This window comes from Schistocerca serialis, chromosome 2 (assembly GCF_023864345.2).
Source record: "Schistocerca serialis cubense isolate TAMUIC-IGC-003099 chromosome 2, iqSchSeri2.2, whole genome shotgun sequence".
Taxonomy (NCBI): Eukaryota; Metazoa; Arthropoda; class Insecta; order Orthoptera; family Acrididae; genus Schistocerca; species Schistocerca serialis.
The window spans coordinates 576191982-576204263 of record NC_064639.1 but is presented as its reverse complement, the minus strand read 5'-3'; positions in this window follow the sequence as shown (position 1 = coordinate 576204263).

Genomic DNA, 12282 nt, shown 5'->3' with positions numbered 1-12282 from the left:
AAACGTCAAGCACACAATGGTAACGTGGACGTCTTTATTACGTAATACAATTACTGCGCTCTAACGCCAGGAAAACCCAAATATTACAAAGGTGCCAATCAGGAACAGTATAATCAATTATTTAAATGCATTCAACAGATTAGAACACTTGTCATAATTATTTTAAGCCATGAGTAATACAAGACAGTACAGAGACGTCAGTAAGTAGCAATGACATAGAATTATTTAAATGTCCCCAAAACAGATAGGATTTACCGATGAAGAACGCGAAGGCTCGGCCTCAAAACTTGATCAGAAATCGGTATTTACATTTGGCATCGGGGGCCAGAGGCCGTCCCCACCAATTTACATGGGTAGAATACAACTAGGTTTCAGAGGTCTCACAGCATCTTAAATAAATAAATGTAATCTAAAATAAGGTACCAATTCGGCCCACTCCCCCGGCCCTTTCCATTTACCATTTAAGAACGTAAATGATTTATCAAATAACTTGAGTAGTAGGATGCCATCCAGACAGTGAGTAGTTAAAGTTACCAGATCCAGGGGTGCTAATCTTGCAAGTTTCGCAGGAGAGCTTCCGTAAGTCTAAAGGTAGGAGACGCGGAACTGGTGTAAGTAAAGCTGTGAGGGCGAGTCGTGAGTCGCGCTTGGGTAGTTCAGTCGGTAGAGCACTTGCCCGCAGAAGGCAAACGTGCCGAGTTCGAATCTCAGTCCGACACACAGTTTCAGTCTGCCAGGAAGTTTCAAGGTCACTCACTGGTGATGCAGATGAACTTCCGTGAGTACTGTCAACATTGAATCTCGCCGTTAACTTCATTCACTTAATTCCCCCACTAAAATGAAATATGACAGACGGGAACTCGTCATTATCTTTGTTATATTAAGGTGATAACTCCCACACAGCCTCACAATACGTAATCCTCGCTGAAGTACCTTTCCGGCAAAATTGAAACCTGGCTCCACCACATCGAATGTTCCATTCGAATGTTCCTTAACAGCCATGGAGATGGCCCAAAAAGAAGCGACGACGTTACAGGTGGCTACCCATGACATGGCCACCTCCAAACAGGAGAAGCAGCCGCCTTCTAAAATCAACACTCCCTACTGTCGGTGGCCACCTTCATGTATTTCTGGCTGCTAGCAGACTCGTCTCTATACTGTCCAAGCCCTCCTCTCCTCTTTCGCGCTTTGCTTGCGTGGTTTCCCCCCACCGACCGTCAGCAACAGGCGCTCTGGCGGCGTGTCAAAGAGCCCCCCAAGTTGCCCAGTACATATCGATACGAACGTTATCACTTTCTTTGTTTGGCTTTGCGCAACCGGCCACTCGCGTGTCTCGTGACATGGCAAGCCTCTGAAGGCTCGACGTGTTACAGGGTGACATAAAAATGATATACGAGGGGTTTGTCTCTGTGTTCGACTTTGCTTAGTTTTGTTCCGTCGCAACTATTTTATTTGGCTGGATAAAATAAAGACTCTGCCATTGTTAATGCAAGAGACTCGCGGAAGCGGGTCAGACCACGCCGGCCGAAATCTTACTTCAGGAGCGACCTGCTAATACAACAAACTGTCTCCACAGTGTCCAGCTAGTCACCACACAGCTTGTCCCAGCAGGACGACTGCAGTCGTAAACAACGGAAAGGCAAAGGTTTCTAAGGCATTGGTGATCCGGTTGCTACACGTCCGAGCTGCGACTCTGTTGTGAATTACATAATAGGAATCGATGCCTTGGCAAAACAGGGATGAGCCAAACGGGTACAAATAGTCCTCATTTATAGACAGGTGGATGCAGTTTCACAACCACCGGCTTCGAGGGGAGGTGTACACTGGTCTTAGAGTCGACATGAGATTAGATTAGATATACTTTCATTCCAATTGATCAGTAGTGAGGAGGTCCTCCAGGATGTAGAACATGTCAGAAAAACAATAATACATGAGAAATATTTACAACTTAAAAACAAATAAGCTAATGTACCTTCCACAGGTCCCAAGTGGAATGATCGTTATTTTTTTTAATGAACACTATATGAAAGAATCATTTACAAACACTAATGCACCGAATTTAAAATAAAAAAATTTATTTATAATGTAATAAACATATAATAGAACTACTACAATACTTATTTACAATGAACACATTGCTGCACTCAAATGGTGCAGAAGTTAGATTGCACTTATATACACGTATATATATACAAATCAATTGGTTCTACTGAGAAATTCATCAATGGAGTAGAAGGAGTTGGCCACCAATAAATCCTTTAGGCTTCTCTTAAACTGAACTTCATTGGTTGCTAAGCTTTTTATGGCTGCTGGCAAGCAAGTTATTGAAAATGTGTGCAGCTGAATAATGCACATCTTTTTGTACAAGAGTAAGTGACTTTAAATCCTTGTGAAGATTATTCTTATTCCTAGTATTGATTCCATGAATTGAGCTGTTGGTTTGAAAAAGTTATATATTTTTAATGACAAATTTCATTAAGGAAGCAGTAGTTACTATCCCTAGTTCCCTAAACAGGCTTCAGGATGTTCTTGAGTTCACACCACTTATAACTCTTACTGCACGTTTCTGTGCCAGGGAAACCTTAGCTTAGCTTGATGAATTACCCCAAAAAAATCTCATATGACATTATGGAATGAAAGTAAGCATAGTATGCCAGATTTATATCCCCTATGTCTGACACAATTCGCATTGCAAATAGAGATTTTTTAAAACACTTAAGCAGTTCTGTGGTGTGCTCCTCCCCGTTTAATTTATTATCAAGCTGTAATCCCAAGAATTTAACACTGTCCACTTCTTCCATCTGTTTGTCATCGTATGTTAGGCATATACTCGTGGGACACCCCTTACTAATTCTGAACTGCATGCAGCGTGTTTTTTCGAATGTTAGTGACAAAGAATTGGTTAGGAACCAGTGATTAATGTCCACAAATATTTTACTAGCCGATCTTTCTAAGACTACACTTGATTTTCTATTTATTGCAATGTTTGTATCATCGGCAAACAAAACAAACTTGGCATCTAGTAATGTCACTGATGAATGGTCATTCATACACGCAAGAAAAAGTAAGGGCCCTAAAATGGAACCTTGTGGGACCCCATATGTAATTAGTTCCCAGTTTCATGATGCCTGATAGCTTAATACATGTCTCTTTCCTAATAACACCCTTTGTTTCCTACCAGAGATATAAGATTTGAACCATTTTGCAGCATTTCCTGTTCCACTATAATATTCTAATTTACTTAAAAGGGTATTGTGATTTACACAGTCAAATGCCTTTGACAGATCACAAAATATACCAGTTGACTGCATTTTTTGTCTAACGAATTAAGCACATTTTCACTGTAAGCGTAGATAGCCTTCTCAATGTCAGAACCCTTTAGAAATCCGAACTGCGACTTTGAGAGTATGTTATTTGAGATAATATGGCTATAAAGTTGACTGTACATTACTTTTTCTAAAATTTTTGAGAATGCTGGCAAAAGTGAAATTAGACAGAAAATTGATGCTTTTTTTCCCTCCCTTCTGAAACAGCGGCTTAACTTCAGCATATTAAACCATTCAGGAAATATTCCACTGATAAACGACTGGTTACACTGATAGCTTAATATGTTGCTTAACTCACAATCACATTCTTTAATTAACTATGTTGATATTTTATCATACCCACTAGATGTTTTTGATTTTAAAGATTTTATGGTGGACATTATTTCCGCTGGGGTAGTGAGGGTCCAATTCATATTACGGAAGTTACTTGAAATGTCTGGTCTGAGGTATTCCATAGTAGCATCTACAGAACCTGATAACCCCATCTTTTCAGTAACAGTTATAAAATGTTTGTTAAAAACTTCTGCAACACTATACACATCTGTCACCAAAGAATCATTTACTTTTAATGCTATTTGTCCCCCTTCATGTCTGGTTCTACTGGTCTCCTCCTTCACTATATCCCATATTGCCTTTATTTTGTTATTTGACTATCTTTTCCTTGCAATATATTTGCTTTGATGTTCGTATTACAGTCTTTAATATTTTGCAGTATTTCTTGTAATGTGCTAATCAACATCAGAACTGTTTCGGATTAACAGATACAGTTTCCTTTTTGTTTTACAAGATACCTCCTTGAGTAATCCATTGCTTCTTTGTAGTCTTTGTTCTAAACTTTGTTAGTTTTGAGGGAAAGCAGTGTTCAAATAAGGTAAGCACCTTATTAGCAAAAGTGTTATATTTTTCATTCATGCCTAGAGCACTGTAAACATCAGTCCAGTGAATGTCTCTGAGGAGTGTCCTAAAATAATCCATTTTTGACTTATTGATTACCCTCTTGAGGTCAGATTTTACAGATGTTATATCCTGTTCAGTATTAACATTTAACAGAAGGAACTGCATGTCATGGTTTGGGAGGCCATTGACTATTGGTTTTGTAATATAATTTTGTTCATTGGACTCTTCTATGAAGATATTATCAATGGCTGGCTGTGAGCAATTGGCTACCCTATTGGGGAACTTTACAGTGGGAATTAAGTTGAATGGTAGTGTTACTAACTCAAATAAGTTCTTATTGGGAGAGTCTTTAAGGAAATCTACACTGAAGTCACCAGAAACCACGATTTCTTTGTTTTTGGTTGTTAAATGGGCCAGTACAGCTTCAAGGCAGTTTATGACCAGATTAAATTTACCTGCATGTGCTCGATATACACTTAATATTATGGAGGGTTTTTTTCCGAAATTCTACTTCTGTTGCACATGCTTCCATATACTGTTCTAGCCAAATTTATGAATGTCTATGTTCTTAAATTTATGACAGTTCCTGATGAATGTGGCAACTCCTCCTTTGAAACTTCCTGACAGATTAAAACTGTGTGCCCGACCGAGACTCGAACTCGGGACCTTTGCCTTTTGCGGGCAAGTGCTCTACCATCTGAGCTACCGGAGCACGACTCACACCCGGTCTCATAGCTTTACTTCTGCCAGTATCTTGTCTCCTACCTTCCAAACTTTACAGAAGCTCTCCTGCGAACCTTGCAGAACTAGCACTCCTGAAAGAAAGGATATTGCGGAGACATGGCTTAGCCACAGCCTGGGGGATGTTTCCAGAATGAGATTTTCACTCTGCAGCGGAGTGTGCGCTGATATGAAACTTCCTGGCAGATTAAAACTGTGTGCCCGACCGAGACTCAAACTCGGGACCTTTGCCTTTTGCGGGCAAGTGCTCTACCATCTGAGCTGCCAAAGCATGACTCACGCCCGGTCTCACAGCTTTACTTCTGCCAGTATTTCGTCTCCTACCCTCCAAACTTTACAGAAGCTCTCCTGCGAACCCTGCAGAACTAGCACTCCTGAAAGAAAGGATATTGCGGAGACATGGCTTAGCCACAGCCTGGGGGATGTTTCCAGAATGAGATTTTCACTCTGCAGCGGAGTGTGCGCTGATATGAAACTTCCTGGCAGATTAAAACTGTGTGCCCGACCGAGACTGTGCTTCGGTAGCTCAGATGGTAGAGCACTTGCCCGCGAAAGGCAAAGGTCCCGAGGTCCGGTCTCGGTCGGGCACACAGTTTTAATCTGCCAGGAAGTTTCATATCAGCGCACACTCCGCTGTAGAGTGAAAATCTCATTCTGGAAACATCCCCCAGGCTGTGGCTAAGCCATGTCTCCGCAATATCCTTTCTTTCAGGAGTGCTAGTTCTGCAAGGTTCGCAGGAGAGCTTCTGTAAAGTTTGGAAGGTAGGAGACGAGATACTGGCAGAAGTAAAGCTGTGAGACCGGGCATGAGTCGTGCTTCGGTAGCTCAGATGGTAGAGCACATGCCCACGAGAGGCAAAGGTCCCGAGTTCGAGTCTCGATTGGGCACACAGTTTCAATCTGCCAGGAAGTTTCATATCAGCGCACACTCCGCTGTAGAGTGAAAATCTCATTCTGGAAACTCCTCCTTTCTCCATTTCTGCTCTACAAAAGTGAGATGCTAACCTAAACCCTGTAACACTTAAAAGTTCTATACCAATGGTCACATGATGTTCAGAGAGGCAGATTATGTCAGCTGGGTTTGGGACTCAAATTCATCTATGCAGATAATTAATTCATTAATTTTATTTCTCAGAACTCGAATATTTTGATGCAATAAAGATTGCTCACATTTCACGTTGAGTGAGTTAAAATTGGGTAGTGTTGAAATATCTGCTGACTGTTGAAAATTCTTAACCAATAGCTGTTTATGCTGATGTAATAAGCTAGAATTATATTTTTTGGTTTCTTCCTCAAACTGAAAGTATGTCTCAGTCCTAAACTCTCTTAAAATTTGGTTTCTTTCTGTCCTCCCTACCCTAAAAAAGAGTCTTTTCTGAAACCTATAACCACTGGTATTTTATCACTCATGACAGTGTCTCCCCCCTTTAACTTTCCTGCTATTTTCCCAGCCAGTTTACGCTTCCCTTTCCTGTTGAGGTGAAAGCCATGCCTAGTATAATCCCACCTGCTGAGAGAATCAAAAGGAACCACAACAATGTGTGACCCTGCAACCTACATTAGCAACCGTTCTAACTCCAAATTAACCCTCTTGACAGAAGAGTTCAAATGATGTTGGTCATGGCGCCCAAGAACAGATACAAACTCAACACTAGTATGATTCGATGCTGATGCAACCTTTGCCAGATCACACTCTAGATTGTACCCAGGATCTCTGTCAAACTTTTACGTGGCCCACCCACTATAACCACGGTGTCCTCCTTACTGAAATCTTTGCAAAGTGATCCTAAATCCTCTGTCACCTGCTCCAGATCAGCAATAAGTTTCAAAAAATTGGTGACCTGATATTCTGATCCTAGTTCATCCTGCAAAAGTTGGCCAACACCTCTTCCATGGCAACTACCTAACAACAACATTTTCTTTCTGTTAACTGAATTCCCCCTTTTCTTACTTTTCAATTTGCTGCTGAAAGTTTGTTGTGCACTGTCTACACCTGCAACTGCTTGAGGCTCACCAGCTTCTAACTGAAGCAACAGGTCAAATCTATTTTCCACATTCACCACGAAGCTGTCAGACAAAGTTCTAGGTCTGTTCCTCCTGTTGCCTGTTGCCACTTCCCACCTCTCTTTACCCTTCTCCCTCCTTAACCTGTCAAGATCTCCCCTGGCCTTGCCTAACTCAACCTGAAGGGCGGCAATTCTCCCCTACTGTTCTAGTATCTTCCTGTCTCTACTACATATCCTATAAAACCATTGATGACTCTCATTTACTTCCCCTATTCCCAAGCCACTACAGTCACCCACATGGAAAAAACTACAGCACCCGTCACACCAAAGCCCCGAGCTAACAATTCTACGGCAAATACTTTTCACTCATGATAAACGTAATAGTTTATTGAGAATAAGTCAGTTAAATTACAGATAAATACGAAAATATGATTCCACAAATTTGGCCTATACGCAACTGTGTGTAAACGAAAACAACAGTGTAAAGTTTCTGAAACAACAACTAAGCTTTACGCTATTTTCCGGAAATGTGAGTTAAATAATGAAGAGGTACGCTACAGTTAAATTGCTGCCCCATCAGCCTCTGCCTCTTGTAGCCGTGGGCGGGCTGCAGCTGCTGCCCGCTACTTGCGATAGCCCCTTTGCCGAATAGCTATATCGTTACCATTTCATCGGCCTAGCGATGCCACCAGCTGTCGTGACAACAGGCTACTTGCTAATGGCTGCACCAGTTCACCGAACGGGCACTGCTTGCGACATGGGGGTGTTGGTACCTCACAGCATCGTCGCGACAGTTGCTGTGAAATAAAATGCTTATTTCATGTCATTACATCGGTCAACAAGCAGGCATCCATCCGATGCTCCACCGCAGCCCCGTCCTGAGTGGTGAACTATTGGCTTCCTGACTGCTGACAACCCAGATCCACCACCCACCATAGAGGTCATTCCTCCACGCCTCTCCACTTTCAGGTTTTGTTTACAGAAAGATCGTAGGATATGGTACTACACGGAAAAGGCTCAACGAAGATGGTTAAAGAAATTAAGTTTGCACTTGCTTTTTCATCAAACATTAGGACACACTAGTGCTGAATAGGACTGAGTTACCTTTGAAGGGCTTTCGAAATTAGGAAAGTTATCCTTAGCCTTCAGATGTCGTTAGTTCCGAGGAATCATAGCTCGATATCGTGCAACGTGGAAAGTTTGCTAAATCTTGATGAATAAGACACATTGTCTTCAGATGACCTGCACAACAGGTCGGAACCATTCATAACATTCCCAATACTGAAATCTGTTATCGCTCACTGTTCATTCTCCTGTTTGCTTCAAAATTGGAAGAAAAGGACAGGACAGTGAAATATACTGAATACGCTCTGGACTTGAATCTATCGGCATTTCGTTAGCAGCAGTTTCCTTGAAAATGTACCCAGGATCTCAGCCGCAGGGAAGGGGGTGGCAGCTCATGTTAGCCTGGCGGTGAATGACGAAACGGCTTTGAGATTTCACTATTCTGCTCACACTTGCCACTGGTCCATATCCCTCACATGTTCTGGCTTTCTGATACTGATGCTCAATGGATACGTCTGTCTCTTTGGTAGGGTAGGATGAGATAACAATTTGTGACGGTTTTGTTTTTCTGAGGACGGACGGAAACAGGGCAAGCAAATGGCCTCCCCTGCCTCTCACCGGATGCACTCTTAATTACCTTCATCTGTCACATCATTGTGATAAACATATCCGACAAACTTTTGATACGTTCTGTAACATTTGTAGTAGGGAAACTATAAGTAAGTACACAAAAAGCATACGTTTCAGAATTTATCTTCTGCTTGTTATTCAGAATAAGCAAACAGTGTAAATTTGAAGTTACCATTCGACGTTCTGCAACAGAATTAATGCAGGCTTTTGTGCACGCATTTATCTCGTTTGCAGGTTAAAAATTTCTTAACATATTAATTTCAATTACGGCCATTTTATTTATTAATTATCTAAATATTTACTTGTGTGGCTCCCAGCTCATAAGGGGTAGGTCTCGACCACGACCAACCGATTCCGCTCATGTTTGGTAGTTCGCCGGTGTACCACCTAAAATCAAGGACTGTAAGATATTCTGATTCGCTATCCCTCCCCTTTTCTGTGCAAACTACTCCTAAAGTTCATGGCGTTTACTTGACTTCAGATTGACGTGATTGGTAGATAACTGAAATCAGCATTTTTCAGCATTATACATAGGGCCCGCAAACGCGTATTTCTGAGAAATCGAGAAAAGAAACTTACATAACTCCCGCTTTTGTACGCATAAGGTTAACGCCTTTCAATGAAACCGTCGCTGCCCAAGTGAACGTGTTATAGTAACACAGCTTGACTATACATCATAAATAACAACATTATTTACTACTGACTGCATACTGCACAAGGTACGCTCTGAGGTGACAAAAAGTCAAGGGATGACGATATGCACATATACAGATGGGCGGTAGTGCGCGCCTTCAAGGTAAATGGGCAGTGAATTGGCGGGGGCAGTCATTTGTACTCAGGTGGCTCATGTGAAAAGGTTTCCGACGTGATTATGGTCGCACGACGTTAATTAGCTCAGTTTGAACGTGGAATGGTAGTTGGAGCTAGACTCCTTTTCGTAAATTGTTAGGAAATTCAGTATTCCGAGATCAATAGCGCCAAGAGCGTGCCGAGAATATGAAACTGTCTTCACTTAACGAGCGAGAGCAGCGGCATTTGCGTAGAGTTGACTGCGTGAAATAACCGCATAAATCAATGTGGGACGTACGACGAACGTATCCTTTAGGACTACGCGGCGTAATTTGGCGTTAATGGGCTATGGCAGCAGACGGCCGACGCTGGTGTCTTTGCTAACAGCACGACATCGTCTGCAACGTCTCTCCTGTGTTCGTGACCGTATAGCTTGTACCCTAAACGACTGGAAGACCGTGGTCTGGTCAGATGACTCCCGATTTCAGTTGGTAAGAGCTGATGGTAGGGTTCGAGTGTGGCGCAGACCCGACGAAGCATCAAGGCACTGTGCAAGCTGGTGGGGGCTCCATGATGGTGTGGCTGTATTTACATAGAGTGGACTGGGCCTTTTCATACAACCGAACAGATCATTGATTGGAAAGGGTTATGTTCGGCTACTTGGAGATCATTTTCAGTCATTCAACGATGGAATTTTTGTAGATTACGAGTACATTGCGCCGTGTCACCGGGATGCAGTTGTTCGCGATTGGTTTGAAGAACTTTACGGACAATTCGAGTGAATGATTTGGCCACTCGTATTGCCTCATATGAATTCTATCGAAAATGTATGGGACATAATCAAGAGGTCAGTTCGAGCAAGAAAATGCTGCACCGGCAGCACTTTAGCAATTATGGGCGGCTATAGAGGCAGCATGGCTCCTTATTTCTACAGGGGACTCCCAACGGCTTGTTGAGTCCATGCCATGTCGAGCTGCTGCGCTAAACCAGAAAAAAGGAGGTCTGAAACGATATTAAGAGGTATCTCATGATTTTTATCACCTCAATGTACATTACTCACCGAGGATCACTGTATTATTCTACAAAACGTATTTCATTCTACGAATATGCGACAATAATTCACTGTAGTACACTCGAGTTTCTCAGTAGGTTAATGGCGGTGGTAACTCCTTTCGACTGCCACATGTACCGTTTCTAATGGAAACCCTCCCACCTGAATATTCAGAACTATCAGATAACGAGAATAACATACCTGCTTGGATTCTGTCACAAGCTATGGTGTAAACAAAGCGTCACGTGGTGAGTAGTCCGTGACGAATTCGAAGCAGTGTTTCTCGAAGATGCTTTCATACAACAAGGATTAAAATTTGAATCCTTAACTAACCCATGTTGTTTAAGTAATTTATACTTACCTTGCTATATTGCACTTTGATTTATTTACCTGATTTAATCCTATCCTCACCATTTCGATGCGGTACAAAAAACTTAGGAAAAAGAAAACCCTGCAGAATGCATGAAAGTATCGAACTCTGGTCTTCTTCTCCTCAGCCGAGTACCTTAATTGCTTGGCCAGCGCCGTTTTCGTCGAAGTTCATTAACTTTACGGCTAAATGGCACTCGAGAAAATTCCTTTTCTCAGTTTCTCTGAATTTATTTGTTTATTTTTTTATTTATTTTTATTTTATTTATTTATTTATTTATTTATTTTGCGATCCCTATATATTATGCTGAGAACAAACAGTTTTGATTTACCTATTCTATCGATCCTGTCATTTACGAGTTGTTTGCACGTCGTCAACTTCAGGGTTGGTTCTCTCAACAACGGGGCATCAAAAGGGAAGGACGCAACTGGCGATCAGTCTCAAACAATTATGTCATGCTGCACTCTAAGAAATTCACAATGACACAGCGATTTCTGTGCTCATCACTCCCGCCACTTGAAACGGAAAATGAAGAGAACCAGTAACATTAGGCATCGGAGAAAGGTACTGCGATCGTACGTTACCGAAACTAATAACAAATTGGTAGCTTTCCTTTCTGTGAATGGTTCATAATTACTTTCTATTCTCAAACAAATTGTAGCCAGGCACTCTTCATTTTCGCATCCTATCGCTAATTTCCCACAGATAACGATTGTTTCACAGAATAGTATAGGACATAGCGATTACTTCCAATAGGCTACAAAACTTTGAGATAATGGCACTAAACAAGTCACAAATATACTTTTCGTATGTCTGATTGATTTGTCCAGGTGTGCGTTGTTAAAATACAAGTGCATGAACGAACATCAGTATTTTTCTATTCACTGTGATCTAAACTAAACTAAACTCCACCCGAACAGGCCATGAAGGCCCAATGGTACCGATCGGCCGCCGTGTCGTCCTCAGCCCACAGGTGTCACTGAATGCGGATGTGGAGGGGCATGTGGTCAGCATACCGCTCTCCCGGCCCTATGTCAGTTTACGAGACCGGAGCCGCTACTTCTCAATCAAGTAGCTCCTCAGTTTGCCTCACAAGGAGTGCACCCCGCTTGCAAACAGCGCTCGACAGACCGAATGGTCACCCATCCAAGTGTTAGCCCATCCCGACAGCGGTCAACTTCGGTAATCTGATGGGCACCGGTGTTGCCACAGCGGCAAGGCCGTTGACATTCACTGTGATCTACTTCTTCTATAGAACCGTCTTCATCCTACGCTTCAGTTAGATGTCCCCGTTCCAGCAAATAGAAGACTATTAGGCAGCTGTCACAAACATTAGTGAGATTCAACACACTGAGTTCTATCTCTGCACAACGGAAGTTGACGCATCTGCGAGCTCCATTCCGGCAG